Genomic DNA, 25,064 nt, shown 5'->3' with positions numbered 1-25,064 from the left:
AGCATTTGAATGTGATACTAGATAATAAAATTCATACTATAATACAGGGCCGGACTGGGAAAGAAATTCAGGCCGGGAGATTTCCAGTCAGGCCACTTCCGCCACCGCAAGGGTTGTGTCACGTGGGATAATGCACCAAAATTTTGTTTTTTTTCCTTCCAAAAATATGCCTTTTACAGTTATGTTATAGCAATTACAACACTACTAAACAGACAGTAAGTCTATTAAACACAACCATAACGACAGCTCCATACAGTCCAGTACTTTTCTGTTCTGTAATCTCTTCACTACCCTCATCAATTCTTCCAATGTTTTCCTTTTCCTATTATTTATATAACATGTGGAATTAAAAAATATATATTATTTTGTCAGCAAATCATTTAGATGTCAGCTGGTCATAGTTAATCGTATATGCAAACACCAATGTTCATTTTATAACTGAAAATTGTAAGTCAACTGCCTATCCTACCTGAAGAGGGGGTCTCAAACGTTTTCAGGCTTCCTGCAACCCACCTGACACCAATGGAGCTTATTTGGGCCAGACATTTTTATTATATTTTGGCCTTTGAAGTCTGATGATGCATTTGTGAGAAGAACCGACTGTTTGTAAACTTACTTGAAGTAGCAGCATCATTTATTTTCAACTGTACACTGCTGGACCTGGGCGGGGGTTAATGAAACATGTGTGTTATTTTATAACACTTTGCCCCTTCCTCCTCGAGCAACCTTTTTTTCTTCTCCATCTCCCTCTCATGTCAACCTTTTCTCTTCGTCTTTTATCGTTTTTTGCCGCCAGCTTTCTCAGGGTGCTCCATAATCTTCGCTCCTTCCACTCTCTGGCCTCACTCTCATATCACCGCTCTGCAGTGCATGCTTCCCCGTTCTCGCTATGAAGGGGCGGGCCATAAAGCAACTAACCAATCATGGCACGTTTCTTCTAAAAAAAATGTCACTTTGACCAATCCCTATCCTTCTGATTTAGAGCTCAGAGCATGTGCTTTGTGTGAGTGACAGGAGGGTGGGCGTGTACTCTGTAAGGCTTCTAGCGCTGCTGTCTCTGGCCTGTCTTTCAAAAAGCCAACCAACTTTTTCTCATTGGCCTGCCAGTCCGTGGCTGGCCTGTCCAGGCAGGCCAATAAGGAGGCAGGCCACCGGGAAAAGTCCCGCCTCTCCCGATTGCCAGTCCGGGCTTGCTATAATATAAAATAATATTAAATCTAGTTTGTGGGTCTCATGTGGTAGAAGGGCTATCTATTTATATCAAAGTTGGCATGGCAGCCCTGTCACCATTGGTGTGTGAATTGGAACCATTGTAAAGCATTTTGAGTACCACTAATATAGAGAACGTTATATAAATGGAGACCATTTAATTCTTTTTTTTTTTTTAGTTTTTTTTTTTTTTTAGTTTAGTCAAGTGTCAAGTTTGGATTTTATAGCATTCCAGTTTGCCAAATCCACAGTGGGATGGCTAAACTCTTTCCTTGTCAGGGGTGACTTTGCCAGACTGACAGAACCAGATTCAAACAAATAGACTTAACCGAATCTGGTTTGTACTGATTAAAGTCCTGCGCCAGGTACACTCCGGAGCTCCTCTGCTGTGCTAAACTCTCACTTCTTGGATTGAGATGCGAGAGCAGAAGTGAGAAAACAAAGACGCTGCAGAAACATTGCATTGGCATGTTACACTGATCCCTCGAAGAGCTGAGAGAGGGGGGATGTGGGAGTAGAACTAGTGGGAAATATCTCCTGGAAATCTGGCAGCAGGGAAATATATGTAATCCCTCCTTGCTATTATCTTCGTCTGGGTTCATGTGTGTTTCAGACAAAGGAGTGTAAAAGCGCACTCTTCCCAAATAATGCATCTGATCAGCTTTTGGTGGCTATTAGTGGACATGGAGGTGGCATTATCACATATTTCTATGGCACAGACAGAACCAAATTTAAGGTAGAAGAAAGAAGAGGGTATACAAAGTATTCCTCACCGAGTTTGAGTCTCTTCTTCACCACTTCACCTGCACATAAGGGAAAAGCAGTTCAGCTGTCGGTAGCATATTGTCCAGATCTATCAATTTAGCTGACAACCAGAGGGGCTTTTGATGTTGAGGCAGGGTCACGCCATTTCCTGACTCAGTTTAGAGAATAGAGGGCTCCAATAATAACGTGCATCCTGCGAGAACAAAGGAACGTATTGCTTTTGACTTTGCAATCCATCCTCTGTGCACCCTTAGGATGGCTACAAAGTGTTTTCATAAGAAATAGACATAAAAGCAGGCCATATACATGTTTTGGTGTGTCACTCTACAGTATGTGGAGCCAGCCCCCCTCGAGCCATACAGGCGGCTGATTTTTGTCACTTCATTATTCCTTTTGGATTCCTTATCAAAGTGCATACTGCAACTGTGATCCTCTTTTTTTCGGGGGGTTCATCACGCCAAATAGATCAGCACACAAATTCATGCCTAATTCTATTAGTCATTCCAGTTCTCTAAGGAGAAAGTAGTAGCTATGATAGTAAATAGGGCTCCTCCTTTTCTGTGGCCACGAACTCGAAACTTGCCCCATCTTCGCCTTCCACTCCCCCTTTTTTAAAATTTTGTCTTGGATGTTTTCTCTCTGCCTCTATCTTTCTACATCATGCAGAGAAAAAAAAAACACAATCCCTTTCCTCAATATTGTTAAAGTAGGTGATGGAGTGATTCCGATGGGTTGTTCCCTACATCTCGTGTTTGTTGCCGCCGCTGTTGTTATAACTTCGATGTCTTCCTCTGTCCCTACACTTTGGCGTCTGTCGGCTGCCACTGTGCCTGCAGGACACCAGAGCACACGACTGGCATCCTCAATGAGGTAGGGAAGCGGTACTCGCCTTCACGCTCCGCCGCCCGCACGCCTGAAGCGATGACAGCGAGAGAGAAAGGTGTAGGTTGACAGGCCAAAACAGCTTTTTGCATTCAGTCAAACACATGAGCGCATTTTCACAAATACATATGCATGCTTCATATTTGTGCACACAAACAGGGGCTGGACATGGTAACAGTAACACCTGTATAATATAACAAAATCTAATAAGGCTTCTATTGTAGACTCGAAGAAAAATCTCCAGCAACTGCTTCACATTTGTGGGTTTTTTATATGCATTAACTGTAGTATCAACTCAAGCTTACACAAATGTACACCTGAACACATACTAAATATCCATCCATTCTCTATACACCGCTTTATCCTCATTAGGGTCGCGGGGGGTGCTGGAGCCTATCTCAGTTGACTCGGGCAAAGGCAGGGGACACCCTGGACAGGTCGCCAGTCTGTCGCAGGGCTACATATATAGACGAACAATCACACTCACATTCACACCTACGGGCAATTTAGAGTTATCAATTAACCTCAGCATATTTTTGGACTGTGGGAGGAAGCCAGAGTGCCCGGAGAAAACCTATGCATGCACAGGGAGAACATGCAAACTCCATGCAGAAAGATCCCAGGCCCACCCCGGGATTTGAACCAGGGACCTTCTTGCTGCAAGGGGAAAGTGCTAACCACTATACCACTGTGCAACCCTACATACTAAATATGAATACATAAATACATGCGCATAAATTGATAAGCCTCTCCATGTCAAATCTGTATGCATGTTCTTGCAAGATAGACAGTGCAATAATTTAACCAAACTACATGGTTTGTCTTTGGTTTTACACATGATATCAGCACAGGAAAGGATGAGGATGACTGTATACACATCCTAGAACTGATTGAGTAGAGTTTTGTTGGGTTTTTTAAAGAAGAAAAAAATAAAACCTTTCTTGAACCATCTTGCTCCTGTTTGTGATAAACTTCACCACCAAACTTGCCAACATGCTCTGGGTAACACAAACATGAAATCCTAATTCTGCCATGAAATCAGTGAGTTAGCTGCAGGCTGTACTTGGAACTTGCAAATTTGGCCTTGCTGTTTTTCATTCTACAAAATCTGTTGCCACAAGAAGGTACGGTGCACTAGCATCTCAGACTCTTGTAACCACTGATGTGCATACTTTTGACACTGAGGGGGAAATATGCAATTGCTGACTGTGAATCAAAATCTAACAATATGAACATGCTACACATAAGAGATAGTGGGAAAAGGAAGTTCTTCTAGCTCTATCAGCATGTGTTTGACATCTGCACATTTGGATTTGACTTACCGTATTTACCACCAAACATGGTCACACTTACACAAATAACTAAATCAACAGATATAAACACATGCAAATGAAATATATTCTGATTGTTTTGCATGCACCATGCACTTACTGTTACCCGTTACTGCACTGCTGCAGGTACCAGAATGTGACAGTAGTATGTTGGACAGTAGTTAATGCACCTCCTTTGTTGTAGCTTTGTGATTGCATGTTTTGGCCCTGGTTAACAATTCCTCTCTATACCTGTGCAGGCTAATGTGATAACAAAAAGCATATGTACCAAACATACCTGATTCTATTTTCACCTTCCATTTTTTTCTTCTAGGTTTGATAGTGTCTCGTCTGGCGCCAACGCAAGTGGCAGCCTCTCCAGCAGCAGCTCAATGTGCTCTTATTCTTTATTTGTATTTTGTCTTTCTGGTTTTTCCTGGAACGTATTATTCTATCCTATGGATATGGTCTATTCTACGCCGAGACTCGCTTATTCGAGGAACTTTTTAAATCTGTGAATTTCTCTTTGGAGATTAATTATCTATCTATGTATCTATCTATTATCCTTGTCTCTAGGAACTTGTGGTGACAATGCGTTTCTGCAACACAATAAGGGAATATTACCTTCTGCTTTGTTTTAAGTGAATTTTTGTGCAGTTTCTACCTTGCCTTTCTCGTCTGATTTTAGTCTGTACAATCTGTTCTGTTGACACTCATCTCTGTCACCAAATGTTACTTAAGGAAAATTTTATTTGTGTCAAACTCATAATTTTTCATTGTGGATAATAATAAGAGCTTTCTTTCCATTACATCCAGCTTCAGTGATTATCATCTAAAAATTCAAAAGAAAGGAAAACAATTGCACCAAATGGCAATGCACAATGTTTTCACTTTTAACTTATTTAACTGGGACCAATTGAACTATCATTTAAAGTGCCCCTGGACCCTTTTTATAACCAAAGACAAAATAGCAGATTTCACAGATTTCATATCCAAGGTGATTTGACTGCAAGGACAAGAATTTGAGGCAGCAAATGAACAGATTGCTCTCGCCTGATCCAACATTTGGACTGCGTGAGCTGGTGGGTGAATTTGGCTCAGTGACATGGACAACATGATGACAAATTGTCTCCGGAAAAGGTTTTATGTTAAAGGAAAAAATAAATAAATAAATAAGATGTAATTAGATGCATTTCAGTAACCTCATACCACCTACTGAGGATACAGTACACACACACACACACACACACACACACACACACACACACACACACATGCATCTATAAATGCACTTGTACATTCAGTTCAAATACACTTTGGCATCTTAAAATAAGATCCATGAACCAAGCGCGTAGGGATGTAATGGAAAGCATACTAATTGGAGGCCTTAGGACATTTGTTTTGGTCTATGTTGATACCAACCAGTGCACATCCCCAGGCCCCCAACAATTTGTACTGCAAGCAAAATAGAAATTGGTAAAGAACTAAATGACAGTTTAAATATAATGTTTCTAGCTTTTGTTGAGGAACACTTGAAAACATCCATCCATCCCATCTCTATACACCACTTTATCCTCACTAGGGTCGCTGGGGATGCTGGAGCCTATCCCAGCTGACTCGGCCGAAGGCATGGGACACCCTGGACAGGTCGCCAGCCTGTCACAGGGCCACTTGAAAATAGCCTTCCAAAACTATAACAGATAATAAAGAGAACAAGTAGAGCTATTTGGTGATTGTATTTATTGTTCATTGTATTTTTTTTTTTTCCAGTTTTTAGCCACTGAGGTGGGTAATAGTGATGTCAGGCTCTCAGTCCATCCACCACTTTGATCTCACAACTGTTGGATGGATTGCAGTGACATTTGGTGCAGATATTTATGATATACATATAATGACCCCAATAAAATCCAGATGATAAATCTCAATGATATCAGTGATTCCACCCTTGTTCCCCCTTTTTCCTCTACCGTCACCACGTGTCTTGACATTTTTTGTTTGTTTTTGGCTGCATGTCTTGACAAATATTGGATGGATTGCCAAGAAATTTGGGTTTTCAGGCATTAATTTTTCCTTCAGAATACATTACAATACATTTGAATATCCTCTGACTTTTTCCTCTAGGAAGGTCAAAGCCTGGCCCATTTATTTTGGTGTATGGCCAAAACTTATGACATTCCCATCAATTTCAGATGTACTTTCTGTTTCGTGCTGATTACCAAATGTTAGCATACTAACTCATTTGGTAAACATGGTGAATATAACACCAGCTAACACTTAGCATGATAGCATTGCCATTGATATGCCATGATAGCATGCTGACATAGGTTTGGTTTAAGAATTGGTCTGCCAGATAATGACCTCTTTTTGCATGTAAGACAATGAGATTTTAACATGAATTGAAAGGCTAATCTACAATTGCATTTATCTGCTGATTATATATCTGTATGTGTTTTGTATATTAGGATATTTATTCAAACCTTTTGCTGCTTGTTTATCAAAATATAATCAAGTGGCTCTCCATTCAGCGTATATCCATTCAACCTCTCTCTTTTTCAGCTTTTGCTCTGTTTGTGAACGATGTAGCATGAAACAAACCTGACAAGGTGTAATTTTTTCCCCCCTATAGGTCCAGACCAAATGAAGCAAACTGCATGTATGAAAGCAACTCTTGTCTTTGAAAATTAGGTCCCTGTATGTGTTCATAGTTTCAACCTGATAAGAGTCAAAGGAATCACGTATTGATGTGCCATTGTGGAGGAGTTAGGCTGCCTCTGCAACCTCTGTAGGATCCAGGTATCGCCTCATGGTATCAGTAGTGACAGTGACACTAGCAAAATGTAAAACTCTTGAAAAACAGTCAGAAAACATTAGAAAGGAAAAAAATGTCAGCGGCCTTCACTGATACATTCATTCCTGTTTTGGGGGTTGTCTCATTGTTACCCCTCTTGTGCATCTGCTGTTAATTTCATGAACACCAAAGCTGCTGAAGCTGACTAAAAACCCCCTCTTTTACTTACTTGACCAGATCAGTATCCCACATGTTTGACTGATTTGATGCAATACGTAGATTAAAAAGTGTTCCTTAATTTTTTTGAGCAGTGTGTATATATGTATATATATTTATATATATATATATATATATATATATATATATATATATATATATATATATAATGTGGACGTTATACTATAGTATGTGGACACCCCAGTAAATGGCCTTACAGAGTCTACAGTTTTTGAAGTTTTAAGATCGGAGTAATTCCATGCCAGATTTGCAATCACAGTGACGGAGGAGGGGAAGGAGGGCTCGTCAGCACCTATGAGAGTCAGAAATTGATGCAGTCCAACAGAAGACAGCGAGCGTTAAAGAAGATTTCTGTGAGTGACAGTCTACTCGTTGAAAAAGTGGGGGGAAAGGAAGATGACCTTTCTGTGTGGAGAGGTGTCAGCTCCGGGAGGAGAAGGAAAGGGGACAATGTCTCCTCCGCTTCACTGACTTCCCCTCTTCTTCTTCTGCACAAGAATGCTGTCAGCCATCTTCCAAGAGGACTCTCTTTCACTCCTTCACTCAATCTCCTTTTATCTTCCTGACTATCTCGCACCTCCCGCTCCCTCCACCTGCCTTTTCGTATGCAGCATCCCCTCGGCTCCCTTTCTTGATTCCCTCCCTACCTCCCTCCCCTCCCCTCCCTTCCACAACCCTCCTTCCTTGCACAGTCCTCCTTCCTTATTTTGTCAGGCTCTGTTAAATCAGATGGATTGCAGGTGTGTTTCCACGGTGAAGGAGGATTCACTGCCTGCTGCATAGCCTGCAACTTCTCACTATGACACAGCACCTCTCCCAATTTAGTATGCTGTAATTTATCCCAGGACCCAATACATACTTAAACCACATTTATGCATGCAGGTCCATATGGTTATCCTATTTATCATAAACCCCACACCTCCGCATTAATTTTGCAGTGTGATTAACTACAAATGCCATCATCTGTGAGCATATAAAGTCGAGCAATAAACCGCCTAACTCCATCCACTGCCCATGCGGTGATGGATATATTACTCAAGCGGCCAATCTGTGATTATTCTGCATTCATTTACCCCAGGCATTTTTAGCGTGAGACGAGATATATCCACGCTGAATGCGATTTGATATCTCGCCCGCTGTGTTTTCTGGCACATTTTCTCCCGCAGTATCCTCAAAACTGGCAGCTGCTATCAGTAAATGGGACCAACCTTTCTTGACGGGGTGAAAATGACTGCCTTGTAAGCTTTGCACTGACCTCAGTCCTCTCCCAAGATGGTAGTTAAAAAAAACAATGTTGACCTATGCGCGCTTTCAGGACTGTATATCTCAGCCAGAACAGCATGCAGGAAATAATCCCCCCAGTTTTGAATTATTATGTGTCCCAAGGTCCCTAAATGGATTTTCTTATAGGAGCAATGTGAGCCTGTAGAAGCTGGACATCAGACTATTTTGCTTTGTTGGTGTTTTTCTTTTTTCCCTTATTGATTTTAATATTACCTAGACCTCCATAATCCCACTTATACAATTAGACTTATCTTCGCTCTTCCAGTGGTGCAGAACGCTGCTGATTAATTGAGTCTCTATTGACAGGTCTCGATTAACTGGACAAAGCACTGGATTCTGACTGTACAGAATTCATTAACAGTCTTCTCTAAAGGATACTGCACTGACGGATGGCTGAGGTCTGGCCTTTTAAGATCACAGCAGTAAACAATCTGGTTGAGACTATCATGACATTTTCAAACTGAGCTTTTTTTATATTTTCATCATTTCCAAAGTGTCATCTGCAGGCGCAGAGTTCTATATAAATCAATCACTGTACCGGCTGTGTCCTCACAAGCGCTCAAAGGTCAGCTTGGATAGCAGCAAATGCTCTAATTATATTTTGCAGCGGAAAGTTGTCTAGGGACAACAGGTCCAGCCATATTCTAGCCACCACACAATACAGATGTTTTGCTGCATTAGGGTTAAGATTCAGTATAAAATTGCACTGGTTTCCGAAGGGATCTGAAGGTTATGACTCCTCTGAAAACAGGTGCTGCTTCGGAGTCGCTGATGGCTCTGTGCAGTTTTTTGTTGTTTCTTTGTCTTTTTTAAAAGCTTCTCCTGTGATAACATGAACCTTAAAGTTTTCAAAACAAAAGTACCTCACATCCTCCATCCTTGATGAATTGTTCTCTTCGTGCTAGAAGCTATTTAAGTGTATTTTCCTTCCCCTTGGGTAAATTTTGCTACATCGTGCGTAAGAAAATAAAAAGGGCAGGCACAAGGAGGAAAAGCAAGAAGATAAAAAAAGAAATCGATAAAAATGCTTCATAGAGGGCACCATGGAGGAGAAAGGAAGAGAAGCTCAAAAACAAGTCAAAAAGCCAGAGTCTGATCTCCCCTAATCCTTCTCGTTTCTGCCTCTTCTTCTTTTTTTTTTCTTTTTTTTTTTTTGGGTAGCAGAACTTTGGCAGCACCCCTTGGTTAGATCCTGCTTCTGTTCCTCTAAATAATTTGATATGCTGAAATAAATGGCCATGATGGCTTTTGTTTCTTCCAGGAACACTGTGCTCACTCCTCTGTCCCTTTCACAAAATGAAATTATACAAAAACTGTAACTGAAAGTCCACCACTAGCAACTTTACTTTGATAATCAAGGCTCTTCCCGGGATGCTGGGAAACTATAGCGCAGGAAATAGGACTTCTAAAAGATAACTACAGCTACAACAACTTTGATAAACTACATATAGAAAAGGAAGTTTGGTTATGAATCATTTAACAAAAGCACTGCTGAGTCTATAGCATGAAGCAACTCTGTTCTCTTGGGAGAAGATTTTTTTTTCCTTTGGCAGCATTCATTCCTTACAATGAAATGCAAGCGAAGGTGACCCCTGCAGAGCAAGAATCTCGGTCTGAACCACTTTCCCTGTAGCTCTATCCTGCCACACGGGCCATCAGAAAGCCATGCTCAATCCACTTTTCTAAATTGCTACCATTTAATGGAACACCTTGACCTGACTTCCCTCCCTGCCAAAAATAAATAAAGAACTTGTTGGTAAAAATGAGGCCTTCCAACTTAGGTGATGCCTGAGGAAAATTGAACGGATTGCATGAAGGATACTTTTCTCTGTGAGCTCTTTAGCGAACTAAATCCATGAGGTGATGCTCGCTGTCTCTTCCGATAGAGGCTGACATTTGCTGATCACAGATACAGTACAAAAGCTTTTTCTAATATGTTTGTATTGAAAGGGGGAAAAAATCCATTAATATGAAAAAAAAAGATTTCTAGACATCTTCAGCTGCTCAGGCAGTTTTAACTAAAGGTGAAAAGCCTGATTTCTCATGCCAACTTAGTCCAGGCCGTGTGGAGGTTGTTGCATGACCTGCAGGTACAAGTGGAAAACTCTAAAGTTCAAACAAGGAGGGAGGAGCGTGTCTGTCCTAGAAAGTAAAACGAGAGACCGCAAAAAAAAAAAAAAATCACTCCGGTTTCCATAGCAATTATTTCATCTCATTTTTTGGCTGGTAATCCTTGCAAAATTCAGAGGTTGACTTTTATCTTTCTACACTGCTGAAAACCCCACATGCAGTAGATGTACAGTTGCTCATAGGAGTCCTTTGAGAAAGCTGAAAAATGAAAAATGAAAGGCTTTTATTTATTTATTTATTCATTCATTTATTTACTTTTTACTGCAGCTCATTTTATTCTGGTTGATTGTCATCCTCCGAGGGTGCAGCAATCCCCTCAGATCCATGATCTTGCTAAAGCAATCTGTATAAGTACAATCCTTCTTTAAACACAATCGGTTTGCTTTTTTTCCCTTTCCGTTCTATGTTTAACACCTCAAAGGATTCAGATGAGAATTTAAATGCACCCAATAATGCATCCCACACATTAGATTAAGCCAGCGAGAATCTAATTAGCAGTGAGTGCCGACTTGACTGACAACTTGTTTATGTAATGCGTCAATAAGAGAGTGAACCAAAGAAATGAAACAAAGTCCTTGTTCTTAGCCAGTGGCTTTGTGGTAAAAGCAAATTTGATAGCTTATGAAATTATCCAAATAAAGGAGTTACCACAATATCTCGTCAACATGAGTGACATCCTTTCTTTAATCAAAAACCTAATTTCCATTTGGTCTTAAAAATAAACTAAAGCAAGATTCCAGAAGCAAGTGTGCATCTGCTGAAGGTGATCCAGAGTAAAGTGTCATTACTTTTTTTTTTTTTTAAATTATGCATGTTGCTGTGGCTACACCTAAGAAGCCTTTAATTCACTTTTATTGCCAGTGGGTTTCTGTGATCTGAAGATTTGCAATTTTTGAAGATGTATAGCTGCTGCTATCTTCACTGGTTACATTGCTCAATGTTGAAACAGATAGACAGTGAAAGAGGGGGGATTACACTTCCACTGGCATCCAGGGTGGTTATTTGATCTCGACCAGAACCCCTCTTACCTGCTGGGTGAACTTAGAGGGTAAGCTGAGAGCCCAGCAGTCACACTAGTACAGTGAACCTGGGCTGTAAGCCAGCTGTTGTTGGGGGATCTACATAACATCTGATGCATTACAACCTTCTCCTCATAGAGCAGAAAAAATGTTGACTTGTGGTTGAAGACATCTCCATTGCAGAAATAGGAATAAAGACAGAGCTTCTAGGAAAGACTTGTGCAACTCAGTGAGTACTGTTAGACAACAACAACAAAAATGCAACTACAGATAGTACTTTTATGGTATGCTAATGGGACATCAAATGGTTTCTTCTATTAATTAGATCCTGAACAACCTTGTAAAAACAGAGATACCCATTAAACTGGATAAACAGCAATTTTCCAGAAATAACAATATTCTAAAATAAAGCTTAATGTGTTTTACACATCAGTTTTGTAAGACAATCATCACATCTTGTATGATGAAAGAAGCAAACTCATAACCTTGAAGACATACTGTATATACATTACTAAGACCTGTCCATATCCTCCATCACATGTGCTATTGGGCTTAGCTTATGAAAATACTGAAATAAAGGGATATAAAGATTGTAATTTTGATTAAATATAGAAAATGGCATCCCGTCCACCATTGTTTGCTCAATGTTACTAAAGTGCTTTGCTTTACCTAAACATAGAAAACTAGTCTTTTGCACAATTGTGAGTTGGAATATTAGAGTAATTCATCCATATGAGTTCGGAGTGGAAACCAACAATAATGCAATGTTTTGTTTAAAACTCCACATGTCTGAATCCATATTTTGGATCCTGTCCTCAGTATATTGCATTTTCAAGGTGGTAATACTCAGTCATGGAGTTGACTGTTGATTTCAGTCATGACGTGTCTTCGAGCATATAAAAATTAACACCATATGGATATGTTAAGATGAGGGGTGAAAGTAGTTTTAAATTCTTGCCGAAACTATTAGTAATAGTTCCGGACCGTTCTGGCTTACTTTCACCCCATTCCGTCAATGCTAACCGTTGTAAATCCTGTTGAAAGTTTTTCAGCCAATCATAAGAACGTGTGGAATTTCAGGCGTAATTTATTGCTCGCCCCGTCCCGGCACAAGCGGCGCTTATTGACATCTATTGACTAGTTGACCTATTTGCTATTGGCTGCTACTGGCGATAACAATCGCTGTGTTACGGAAGTAGACACGCATGCACACTCACGTACTGCTGAGTGAACTCCGGTCGATATCTATGGCTAGCAGGCAGCTGGGCAGCGTACCGGTGTACCCATAGATACCGGTGGAAGAGCGGCGGACCGCCACCAGATCTTTTCCCAGAACTGCGTTCCACCACCAGATCTTTTGCTGGTACGCAGTTCCGGACCGTTGCGGCTTACTTTCACCCCTGGTTAAGATGGTTTAAAAAAAAAGAAGAAAAAACGTTGTTGGATACATAACCTATTTTCTCTATACCTAGCTTTACCAGAAACCCAACACAACTGTTTGTCTCTACGACAATGCAAATAACACAAAAAACAAACTGCTAAAGCACAATTAGCATCTGTATGGAATTAGAATTGTGGCACAAATATAATTACATAGTTTTCCAGTTTTAGCTCTTCAGTTTAACCTGTTTTTAGTTGGGATGAGTGAGTGGTTCTAAATGTGTAACTATGATACATAGAGATAAATTTGTAGGACTTCAGTGAACAGAGAATGACTGTAAGAGCACCAGGACAACCATTTTTGCCAAGGTTACAATAATATGTGGCTACACCCTAAAATACCAGAGTATTTTAGGGTGAAGATGGCACAGTCCTCCACTCAGGTCTCCTCCTTATTCAGACTTTGTCACTTTAAATCAATGTCAGCTGACTTCATTTTTTTTTTTTTTTTGCAATGGCTATGGGTCGCTAGAGGGCGTTATCACTTGTATGCAAACTAGTGTAAATCTTCTTTGGAACACAGTCTGCATTTGCTAAAGCACACAACAGAACTTTTAGAAGGCAGAGTTGTAAGATTTTGCCCATACCATCCATCCATTCTCTATACACCGCTTTATCCTCACGAGGGTTGCGGAGCGAAGGCAGGGGACAGCCTGGACAGGTCGCCAGTCTGTCTCAGGGCTACATATACAGACAAACAATCACACTCACATTCACACCTATGGGCAATTTAGAGTAATCAATTAACCTCAGCATATTTTTGGACTGTGGAAGGAAGCCGGAGTACCCGGAAAACCCACGCATAAACAGGGAGAACATGCAAACTCCATGCAGAAAGATCCCAGGCCCAGAACCGGGGATCTTCTTGCTGCAAGGCGAAAGCGCTAACCACTACCCCACTGTGCAGCCCATTTTGCCCATACCTTTTTTTAAAAATATGTGTGGTAACTTCTGGGGTTTTGCATGGTTGACTGAGTCATTTACACTGAACATTATTATGTACAGTAGATTTGTTTAGCATGTGGTGCTGCACACCTGGCTGCTGCTGAATAGTGATTTTTTAAAAATGCATCATCCAGAAATATTTGTTTCGGACTGTTTTTGCACAACAGCACTCCAGTTACAGTTCTTCTAGGAATTTTATTAGTGCAATAAGCACCTTTTCTCAACTGTTGTACAAGAAAAGGTTTCCTGACTCCATTGATCACTTCAGAAGAAAACTGACACATATCTATGATTCCCTTTTAGAACTGCTCCAAGAGCTCTCGAGAAGGCCAAAGAAAAACACTGATGGCCTGAAAGGAGCACAATCAATACCCAGTCCTTTTCCTTTATTATTTTCTTCCCTGGTCTCATCCACCTTTGCCGATCCTGTTAGTACCATATAATCTGTCTCAGTATGGCACCTTTTCTGGACGCAGCCTACCAGCCTTATGGATTACTGCCTTTTATTGGAGAGACCAGCAGAACAAGGACAGGCTTTAGGCACTATTGGAAAACTATAAGGGAGCACACCTTGCTATAGATGAGACACTCAACACATAACTGCCCTCAAAGGGAGACTATGCATGTCATGATAAGCATGCTACTGCGCTCTAGCTGCTTGAAAACACAATCAAGAAAGAGCCAGGTAGTGCCTACTGAGAGAGTAGACTTACAGTGCCTATCATAAGTATTCACCCCCTTTGATGTTTTACCCTTTTATTGCTTTCATAAATCAATCATGGTCAATAAAATTTAGCTTTTATAACAAAAAAATTGTATTGGAAAAAACTCTTTAATGTCAAAGTGAAACCAGATTTCTATAAAGTAATGTTAATGAAAGAAAATTATATAAATAAAACTAATTGTTTGCATTATTATTTACCCCCTTTTTTAATTTAATGGTCTAATTCAATAGAGGTCCATCAAATTGTTGCCAATAGTCTCACAATTAGTGAAATGAAGATCACCTGAGTGGTGTGGGTGTGTTTCAAGTGATTGAGTTGTAAAACACCTGTGTCTGAAGGGTCCAGAGAGTGGTTGATCAGTATTCCTGGCTACCATTACACCATGAAGACAGAAGAACACTCTAAGCAACTCAGGGAAAGGGTTATTGAGAAGTACAATTCAGGGGATGGTTACAAAAAAATTTCCAAGGCACTGAACATCCTCTGGAGTTCAGTGAAATCAATTATCAAGAAATGGAAGGAATATGGCACTTGTGTGAATCTGCCAAGATCAGGCCGCCCTCGTAAACTGAGTGACCGTGCAAGTAGGAGACTAGTGAGAGAAGCCACCAAGACCCCTACAACTACTCTGAAGCTTCAGCTGATGAGATGGGAGAGGCTGTGCATGTAGCAACTGCTGCCCGGGTTCTTCACCGGTCAAAGCTTTATGGGAGAGTGGTAATGAGAAAGCCACTGTTGAAGAAAAGTCATATTAGATCTCGACCAGAGTTTGTCAAAAAGCACGTGGAAGACTCCACGGTCAAGTGGAAGAAGATTCTTTGGTCTGATGAGATAGAGGGCAGAATGAATGCTGCAAAATACACTGAAATCCTGGAGGGAAATCTTTTTCAGTCTGCAAGAGAACTATGTCTTGGGAGAAGATTTATTTTCCAGCAAGACAATGATCCAAAACATACTGCAAAAGCTACACAGGAATGGTTAAAAAAGAACCAGGTAAATGTTCTGGAGTGGCCGAGTCAAAGCCCAGACCTCAATCCTATAGAGAATTTGTGGCTGGACTTGAAAAGGGCTGTTCATGCCCGGTACCTGTGCAACCTGACAGGGTTGAGCAGTTTTGCAAAGAAGAATGGAGCAAAATTGCAGTGGGCAGATGTGCAAGACTGATTGAGACCTATCCACACAGACTCACTGCTGTGATTGCAGCCAAAGGTGCATCTACTAAATACTGAACTGAAGGGCGTGAATAATTATGGAAACAATTATTTTCATTTATATAATTTTCTTTCATTAACATTACTTTGTAGAAATCTGTTTTCACTTTGACATTAAAGAGTTTTTTCCAATAATTTTTTTTTGTTAAAAAAGCTCAATTTTATTGACCATGATTGATTTATGAAAGCAATAAAAGGGTAAAACATCAAAGAGGTGAATACTTATGATAGGCACTGTATGCAACTATATAGGGAAATGCATCAAAAAAGGCATTGTATATGCAGTGGTTCTCAGATCTCAGTGGGGCGGCATGGTTCAGTGGGTAGAGTGGCCGTCTTGTAACTGGAAGGTTGCCCGTTCGATCCTCGGCCCGTCGAGGTGTCCCTGAGCAAAATACGGAATCCCTAATTGTGCGTGGTGGGTCGTGGTTAGCACCTTGCATGGCAGCTTCTGCCATCAGTGTGTGTGTGTGTGTGTGTGAATGTGATGTATCATGTAAAGCGCTTTGGATAAAAGCACTATATAAATACAACCATTTACCATTTAAGTGATACTTGTGGTACTATCTGAGTCATCGCTAAGGAATAAATTAGAAACTTTCTGACAATTCATCAATATAAATCTATTCCCTAAAAAAGTCTAGATCAAGTACTATATAGTAGATAGTGATGAGTTATTTTAGTCAATCTTTGAAATATGCATTCAACATCCACAATCACTTAGCATAGTAGCAATAGTTTCACACCACTTCGTCTCGACAACATGGATGCAAAGTGACTGAAAGTGACATATTCAGTTTTCATCAGTATTTTTAACAAGATCATAAAGTATTCATAAATGATGGGCCTTACAGACAAAGGCTTACAGGCCACCTGTTTATAATGCATGGTGGTTGCTATCCATTGCGCTGGCCTATTTTTTTTTATCTTTAGTATTTATTTATAGTCATTTGTACATTACCATTTACTGTGCAGCCACTGTAAAACTTTGCAGTGTCAGTAGAATGACTTTGCTTGAAACAACTTGTAAGCTAGCTTTTCTTGTTAGATGAACTCCGTATGGTAAAAATGATGCTCAACTTTCTTCAGAGAGGTTTTTCTCTTGAGGATATGTGTGGCAATTGTCTTCTTCATGTCAAGACTCACATGAGGATAGTCTCTGAATCAAGGGACTGCAGTGGTTAAAGTTATTGAATTTGTCTAAGCTCAAGCTTGCTTGCATACAATATTCTGGGGGACATTGTCATAAAATGTTTGATGCACATTAGCATTTAAGTGTACGAGTAAGACAAAATAAATGACACTTTTTTGGTTTAGGCTGTAGTTTCGGTCATTAACAGCCATGATAGCCAACAGAATGCCCTAGAATTCAAATTCTAAGGTAAATTTAGCTAACAGGATATTTGCTAAATCTACTGTGGCGATCACCAAGCTATATTGTATTAAATATTATGAAAAGGAAATCGTTTTTTTCTTGTTCACTGACCTCCACGTCCCACCAGCACTTTCAACCTGTTACACTGGTGAAGATATTCTTTCTTTTGCTTGAGTGAACTTTACTTTGAGTCGACTTGTGGAACCATTGGGAAAATTTGGAATGCATCATTTTGAGTTAAAGTGAGGGAAAAATGCACCTTTTCAGAATTATTTAGGAAAACCTGAATTGGCCTTTTTGTGTTCTATTATAAGCTGTCATGAATTAAATGGACTGGAGTGACTTCTGAAAAGTTTTTTGTTTCTTTGTGTTTGCTATCTCATTGATAATTTCATGGAGTTTTACGTTCCTTGATGTGTTTACTTTGAATAACCTTTTTTTTCCATAGTGTTGAGTAAAAACATTGAGCCTTGTGGGGTCTGGCTACTAATTTAAAAGTAATTTAAGCTAAACCACAATGCTATTGCCCAAACATTAACATTACGTGCCACTTTTCCTGTTGGGTAAGCACAAAATGTGTTCAAGGGTAGGAAGGACAAATATATTTTAAACAAATGAAACAGGGTAAAGAGGATCATCAGATCGATCAAACATACATTTCCCTGTGCTCTCTTTATTCTTCTCACATGGGTCATTAAGAATCTTTAAATGCTAGCTGACGGCCAGTTTTCACCTCCATTGATAGTGAATGACAAACGTTTGAGCTACTGATTGCCCTTATTTCCCCTTTGCCCAAAGTACAGTTGACCATCAGACCAAAAAGTCTTTGGTAGTCCCACCAGATTGCTGGAATGCAGGGCTTCTATATTATTATTATTATTATTATTATTATTATTAATCAAATTTCAATAAAGATATCAAACACTAAAACCGCACATATGTCCATACACCAGTCTTCATAGCATTGGACGGACCACTTTATTTGCCTAATGGTGTTCTGTTACATGTATTTTATTTTCTAGCTCATCAACTGCATTCCTACATATCTCCGGATGCCATATTTAGGTTGGTGATTTTACTCCTGGATGGATTCACTTCTACAGTGGTCAAAAATGTTCTGTTTTTTTTTTCTTCTTTTTGGCAGCAGTTTCTAAGCCATTTAATTAGATTGTTGCACTATTTTGTTGTCCCACTCACTTGTGCATATGAATGTGACATCATTATTGATGCATGCAGCCATTTTACCACAGCCAACAACCAATCAAATTGCATGATTTCAGCTATTTCTTTTATAAATCCACCTAAATGAGACGTAAACAGTATAGTTTAGAGTATATAGTCTGCTATGTAGCACATTGTAGAGCTGGTTAAACCTGTTCTTCCTGGATTGGTTTAGTTGGACATTGCTGCAGACTTGCCATTAGACAGTTAACATGTCAAAAGGATCTTTCCCTTGTTAAAAGGTAAATACAGTTCACTCTCGACAGGCAGAACTTTCCATTCCATGCTAATTTCTGGCTTCTACTATGAAACATTACAGAGATACTCTCGCTGCCTCTCCAGCTTTTGCTGTCATTCTGGTATCATAAATTAAGTTTGTTTGCAAAATGACAACAATCCCCTTATTAGTTTTGAACAGTTTCCATTTAAATTACTTTAAAGCCGGACAAAAGGTCTGACTCAGTGTTCATTTTTCAGTTTCACTCAGTTGTGTCATTTGGATATTTTAGGTTTGAGCTCTTTTTTTTTTCAAAGTGTGAGCAAAGGTTAAATCAAAATTAGGGTTTTTCTGTAAAGTATCGGTTTATGTACAAATGCATATACACCACAGCTAAAATACACTATTTATGTGAGCAGGTTTTTAAAAAATGAATTAACATTATGTATTTCTCTGCATTTTCAGTAGATGTTAACTCTTCAATCAGCTGCTTCTTGGATGGTCGAAAGAACATATAGAATAGAATAGATATTTATTGTCACACTCTATGTTTTGCCCTTAAATTCCGGTTGTATATATTTTTTAGTGTGTGTTAATATTGCCTTATATAGTTGATTTTTAATGCTGCTATACAGAGAGAAGAGTGCCAAACTGGTTTTCATAGTTTTCTATAACTGTGACAGTAAAGACCTATTCTATTCTAGTGTTAAAAAACAACAAAAGGCAGTTTAGCAGCTCTTTTGGCGAGCAGCATACAACAAAAGAGCACAAAGTCACTGTCAAAATCAAAATTGTTACAAAAAATACAGCACAATGAATTGAAACGAAATACAATAAAAAATATAGTAAAACAAAATTAAATTGAAATAATTAAATTGCATTATGGAAGAACATAGGAATAACAGTGGGGAGTTTTCACCCAACCAAGTATGCATTTAAACAATACGAAAATAAGCCATTGGATTCTTTGTGCACAGTGTAGCAGCAAATCTACTATGAACTCAGCTTTCAAAATACAACTGACTGAATAAAGTCCCTCCCACCCACCCCCGATGATTTCGTGCCTGCAGCACATTGAGCACAGTTGATTCTGACTTGAACTTTAGCCCCAAGTGGAATTTTTAAGCATATTTTGTATAAAAGTGCCTTTTACATTATTGATGTAGATTTCCCACTGGGATGATAACAGCATAAAATAATTTTATTAGTGGCATTCATAGTAACAATAACATTTTCAATCCAACCAAAGTGTCTCTTCACATTGACAGGCAAACTTTAAGAGCTGGTCCTAGCTGTAAACTACAAACACTGCCCTGACTGGCTTGTTTTCAAAATCCTCTTTAAATGTCTTCTTTGCTTTCTTTAAATCATCACATTTTACCATTTCTTGGTGGGTTTTTTGTGTGGGGGGGGAGTTGATGAAGCATGATTTGCTGGCGTGTCAGATGGATGGTGCAGGAAATGGATGACTTGCTTTGATTAAAGCAGCACGCTTGGCTGGCTTTGCACATCATAATCTAAGAATGGATTACACTGCAGTAATGTGGGTCACAATATTTAGTAACAGTGAAGGCTAAGCCTCTGCAGTGCATGGAGGGGAAACAACGCTCGCAGAGGAAGATTCCAATGAGATGCAGCGCTATACTGTGTGATTAAATTGCTGGGTAGTATACAGAAACTCACCACTGCCCATTAAAAGGTGATTTTCCTTCTCCAGTCATCCGTATCACTCCTTTGCTGCTGCCTGTGAATGTAAAGGTGAGTGTGATGATGGCTGTGCAGGGAGCATGTGTGTTTGAGAGCATGCACGGACACATGTACGCGCGTGTGATTGAGTGTACCAAGTTACTGACCTCTAGCGAGGGAGGAGCATTAATGTCCAGTGTGCCGTGAAAGCGGACTACACCCCATGTCCAAGGTGACTGGCACTGCCCCAGCCCATGGCACACTTCTGCCTCTGATGGATTGACTGGGCCTTGGAAAAGGACCTCTTGTAGTTTACTGTGTCTTTTTTTCTTTGTATGTTAACATGGGAGGAAACTAAAATTTGGAATTGTCTACAGAATACAAGTTTTGTGTCACTATCTTTTTTCCATCGCTTGTAAAACTGTTCTCTTGGTAACTCCTCAGGAACATTTATCATGACTGGGACTCTCCCTCCATGCCTCATGCTAATGAATCCCTGTACACTTTCTACTCTCTAATGATCCTCAGGAAATGCTCCCCCTGAAATGCTCCTGCCTGTTATCACTATCTCCCATGCTCCTTTCATTTATCTAATACACTCTTTTCATTTAAGTACCATATAAATGCAATGTGCCTGCAACATTTTCTTCACATCATGTTCCCCTTATCTCTCCTTCTCCTCTCTCTACACTTCCCCTACTTGTGATTGAATGGATGAGCTGAACACCCGGAGGACGGTGCTAAACTCCTACACAACACTGTAGTTCCATTTATGAGATGAGTTATAGATTTTCCTTCAGCTTATGTGGGGGCAGGAATGTGGACACAAAAAAAAAACCTCCAACAACATACCTTAGTTGGAGATTTGATTACTGGTTGACACTTGCAGTTTTGCCAGGAGACGCCTAATGAAAGCTCTGGTTGTCACATTGTGTCAGATGATATTTCCAGCTCTGATTGGCTGACGTGTTCATTCAATGATATACCTTGAATTTGTACAATTCCGTCATGCCTATCATCGCCACTTACGCAAGCTAATCAACTTGCTGAAGGGCAAAGCACCAATTTGCAATCAAAAGATTTGAATATCAAGACAATCTGCATGTGCAGATGAAACTTTTACGGTATTTACCTGTTTAAAAGCCCTTCCGGCGATTGAGAGCAGGCGAAAGAAGACTGTTATTTGTTGCGAAAACCTGAATGTTGGTAGGGGACATAAAGCAGTGTATCAGGTTCAGTGTCTATGTTTTTTTAACACTGTCTTTTCCACAACCTCAACTTACTCTATAAACTGTTTATGCTGAGGGTTTAAGATGTTTGACATATACATGAGACCTGATTCAAAGATTTTTTTTCTTGATTTTTTTTTTTTTACTGTTTTCTAAATTGCACACTGACATCAAAGATATTAAAACTGGTAAATAACAAAATAAAAAGTGTAAACCAAAGGCAAATATGTTTATATGTGTTGATTTAAGTACCCGCCTTTCACCAGTCTTAAACCAGTTTCCACAAATGCCAAGGACTTGCTGGCTACTTTTCAATCACTTATCCCCATGTCAGTTGGGTATAGGTTAGGTGATTTTGGAGGCCATGTCTAATGCAGAACTCTATCAATCTTACTTCTTGGCCAAATAGAACATGCAGAATCTGGTGGTGTGCGTGGTACATCGTCCTGTTGAAACACTCAATGAGGCTGCTTAAGTGACATCTTGACTTCTGTATCACATGTCCATTTCCATGCTAGAAGACAGAGTGAAACCCACACATGCAGAAAAAATCCATTCACATTCTCTTTGTCTTACATTGCAGTTTCACCTAGTAAATCCAAATTTCAACTGGTCTAAACTCCATTCCTTCTGTTTCGTAATTGAAAAATTTCTCATTGGTTTTCCTCAGTTGTGGTTTATTTGGCTTCAGCAAACAGTGGATGTCAGGATGTCCTAATTTTGGCATCCACTGCCGGCTGGTAACTAATGATCTTATCCTCTGCAGCAGCAATTCTTAGTCTTTCTTTTCTTAGGTTTCTTAGGTTGATGGTTTTTGCAACTGCACTTGAAGAAACTTTCAAAGTTTTTGAAATTGTCTGTCTTCTTGCTTTCATGTGGATTACTACAGTAGTTAGTTTTGTTGGAGCTACTCAGTCTTCCATTGTAGGAGTAGCTTTCAACTACTGATGTTAGAGCACTGGGCTACCAGCTGCACTGCAGTCTATAACTGTGATCCCATGTTATTGCCAAGCATATTTGAATCAAACTTTTAAAACTTTTTTTTTTTAGTAAAACACATTTTTTCTGTTTCCATTAACAGCATTGGGTTGAACAAACAAGGCTAGGAGATTTTCAAGTACGCAGGTCCATGAAGAGCTTGCACCATCTGTTCGAAACAATCTGGACAGCAGAACCAGTTCCACAAGACTTCAAAGATGCTACCATCACACACCTATTCAAGCGCAAAGGCGACCGGGCGGACTGCAACAATCATCGCAGAAGAACGGCGTCAAACAGGGTTGGCACCAGTACTGCTTGGGATAATCATCGCTGCCATGATTAAAGACGCATTCAAGAACTGCAACTTGGGCGTTAGAGTAAGGCACCGACAAGACGGTGGGCTGTTTAACCCGCGCCGCCTGAAGGCTGGTACCAAAGTGAGATACATTCTAATCCGTGAGTTGCTGCATGCCGATGATTGCGCCCTCGCCTGCCATTCTGAAGAGGACGCCCAGCAGCTGATGGACTGTTTCGCTTGATCGGCTATTCGCTTCGGCCTAACTATCTCGATCAAAAAGACAGAGGTACTACTACAACCAAAGCCCGGGACCACTCCAACGGTACCATTAGTAAAGATAAACCAGTGCAGACTGAAGGCAGTGGACGAGTTTCGTTACCTGGGGGGCACTGTTTCCAGAAACTGCTCGATTGATGCAGATATTATCAGCCGGATTGCAAAAGCTTCAGCAACGTTTGGACGCCTCTCGCGTAGACTGTGGAACACCAGGGACATGCATCTGTCCACAAAGCTGGCAGTATACAAGGCGGTAGTAGTCCCAGTGTTGCTGTACAACTGCGAAACCTGGACCATGTACCGTAAACAGATCAGACAACTGGACAGTTTTCACATGCGGTGCCTACACTGCATTGCGGGGATCAGTTGGAAAGACCGAGTGACAAACACCGAAGTGCTAGAAAGGTGTCGAACTCGTGGCATTGAAGCCCTCGTTATGGAGGCGCGCCTGCGCTGGGGCTGGGCACACGGTGCGGATGGAGGAGACATGGATACCACGCATGTTACTCTTTGGTGAACTTGAATAGGGCACTCGGCTCGTCGGTAGGCCCCTGAAACGATACAAAGACCAACTCAAAGAGACGCTGAAAAGGTGCCAGATTCAGCCAGACAACTTCGAAAGTCTAGCTTCAGACAGAGCGACTTGGTGTGCGCTTTGCAAGTAAAGTGGTAGATGAGTTTGAGTATTCCAGGGTGGAGGAGCTAAAGGAAAAACGAAGGAGACGGAAGGAGCGTATTGCTGCGCCTGGTAGTTTTCCGTGTCACCAATGTCCTCGTGTTTGCAGCTCGGACATCGGCCTGTGGTCTCATGTGAAGGCGCACAAGCGCGCCAAGACTCAACGTTAACTGCGGGTCATGGATCCATCGAAATCGACGGCCAACCGATGTATGTATATTACAAGTTACTGGTATTATTATTATGATTATTATTATTACTATTACTTCTATTATTATTATTATTATTACTACTACTACTACTCTTATTATTACTCTTACTATTATTACTGCTATTATTACTACTACTACTATTACTATTATCTTTATTATTATTATTATTACTACTACTATTAATATTATATCAATTATTATTATTATTACTATTATTACTGCTATTATTGCTGTTATTTTTTATTGTTATTATTATTATTACTGTTATTATTACTACTACTATTACTATTATATCACGTGTATAAATCACGTTCTTTGGGAAAGCTTAAACATGTGAGAAAAGTAGCCAGAGATAAAGAATTGTCTACAACAAAAATAATTCCATCATAAATCAGGGCTATTATTAGATCTATCAGATGCTGTATTCTAACCCACCAATTACTGCAGTAAGTCTGTTTTTTTTCTTTGTAACAAGCTGTTGCTAGGAACGCTAGATTCATAACATCGAATTTTAAACAAAAAATTGTCTCAGATTAGTTATTTCACCGGTAAGCAGCTGTGTAATACACAGGATGATGTAGAGAGCCGGTTAGATCATGGGTAGAAGCCAGACAGGGAGCTGATGGGGTTCTATCCGTCTTGTCAGCGTTTATTTCACTCTAGCTATGACAACCTGCTAACAATATATTATTCCTTACATACATCTTACATGTGAAAAGTAATCCCACGAGCTCTTGCTTCCTTACAGCGCTCATTAGAGCATCCATAGGCTGAACAGAAGTCCGGCATCTTTTGCGAAGCTCCTCTGCTGTTTAAATAACTATGTTGGAGTCAGAGGGAGATAGTGTGTAGCTTAACCCCTAAATTCCACATAACGCGAAACCGTGCGCCGCGCTCTTGAATCATACTGCGCAGCACTTAGAACCCATTCTCTTCTATCAGACAATT

Source organism: Acanthochromis polyacanthus, chromosome 18 (assembly GCF_021347895.1).
Source record: "Acanthochromis polyacanthus isolate Apoly-LR-REF ecotype Palm Island chromosome 18, KAUST_Apoly_ChrSc, whole genome shotgun sequence".
Classification (NCBI taxonomy): Eukaryota; Metazoa; Chordata; class Actinopteri; family Pomacentridae; genus Acanthochromis; species Acanthochromis polyacanthus.
The sequence above is the reverse complement of the archived record's forward strand: the minus strand, read 5'-3'. Positions refer to the sequence as shown.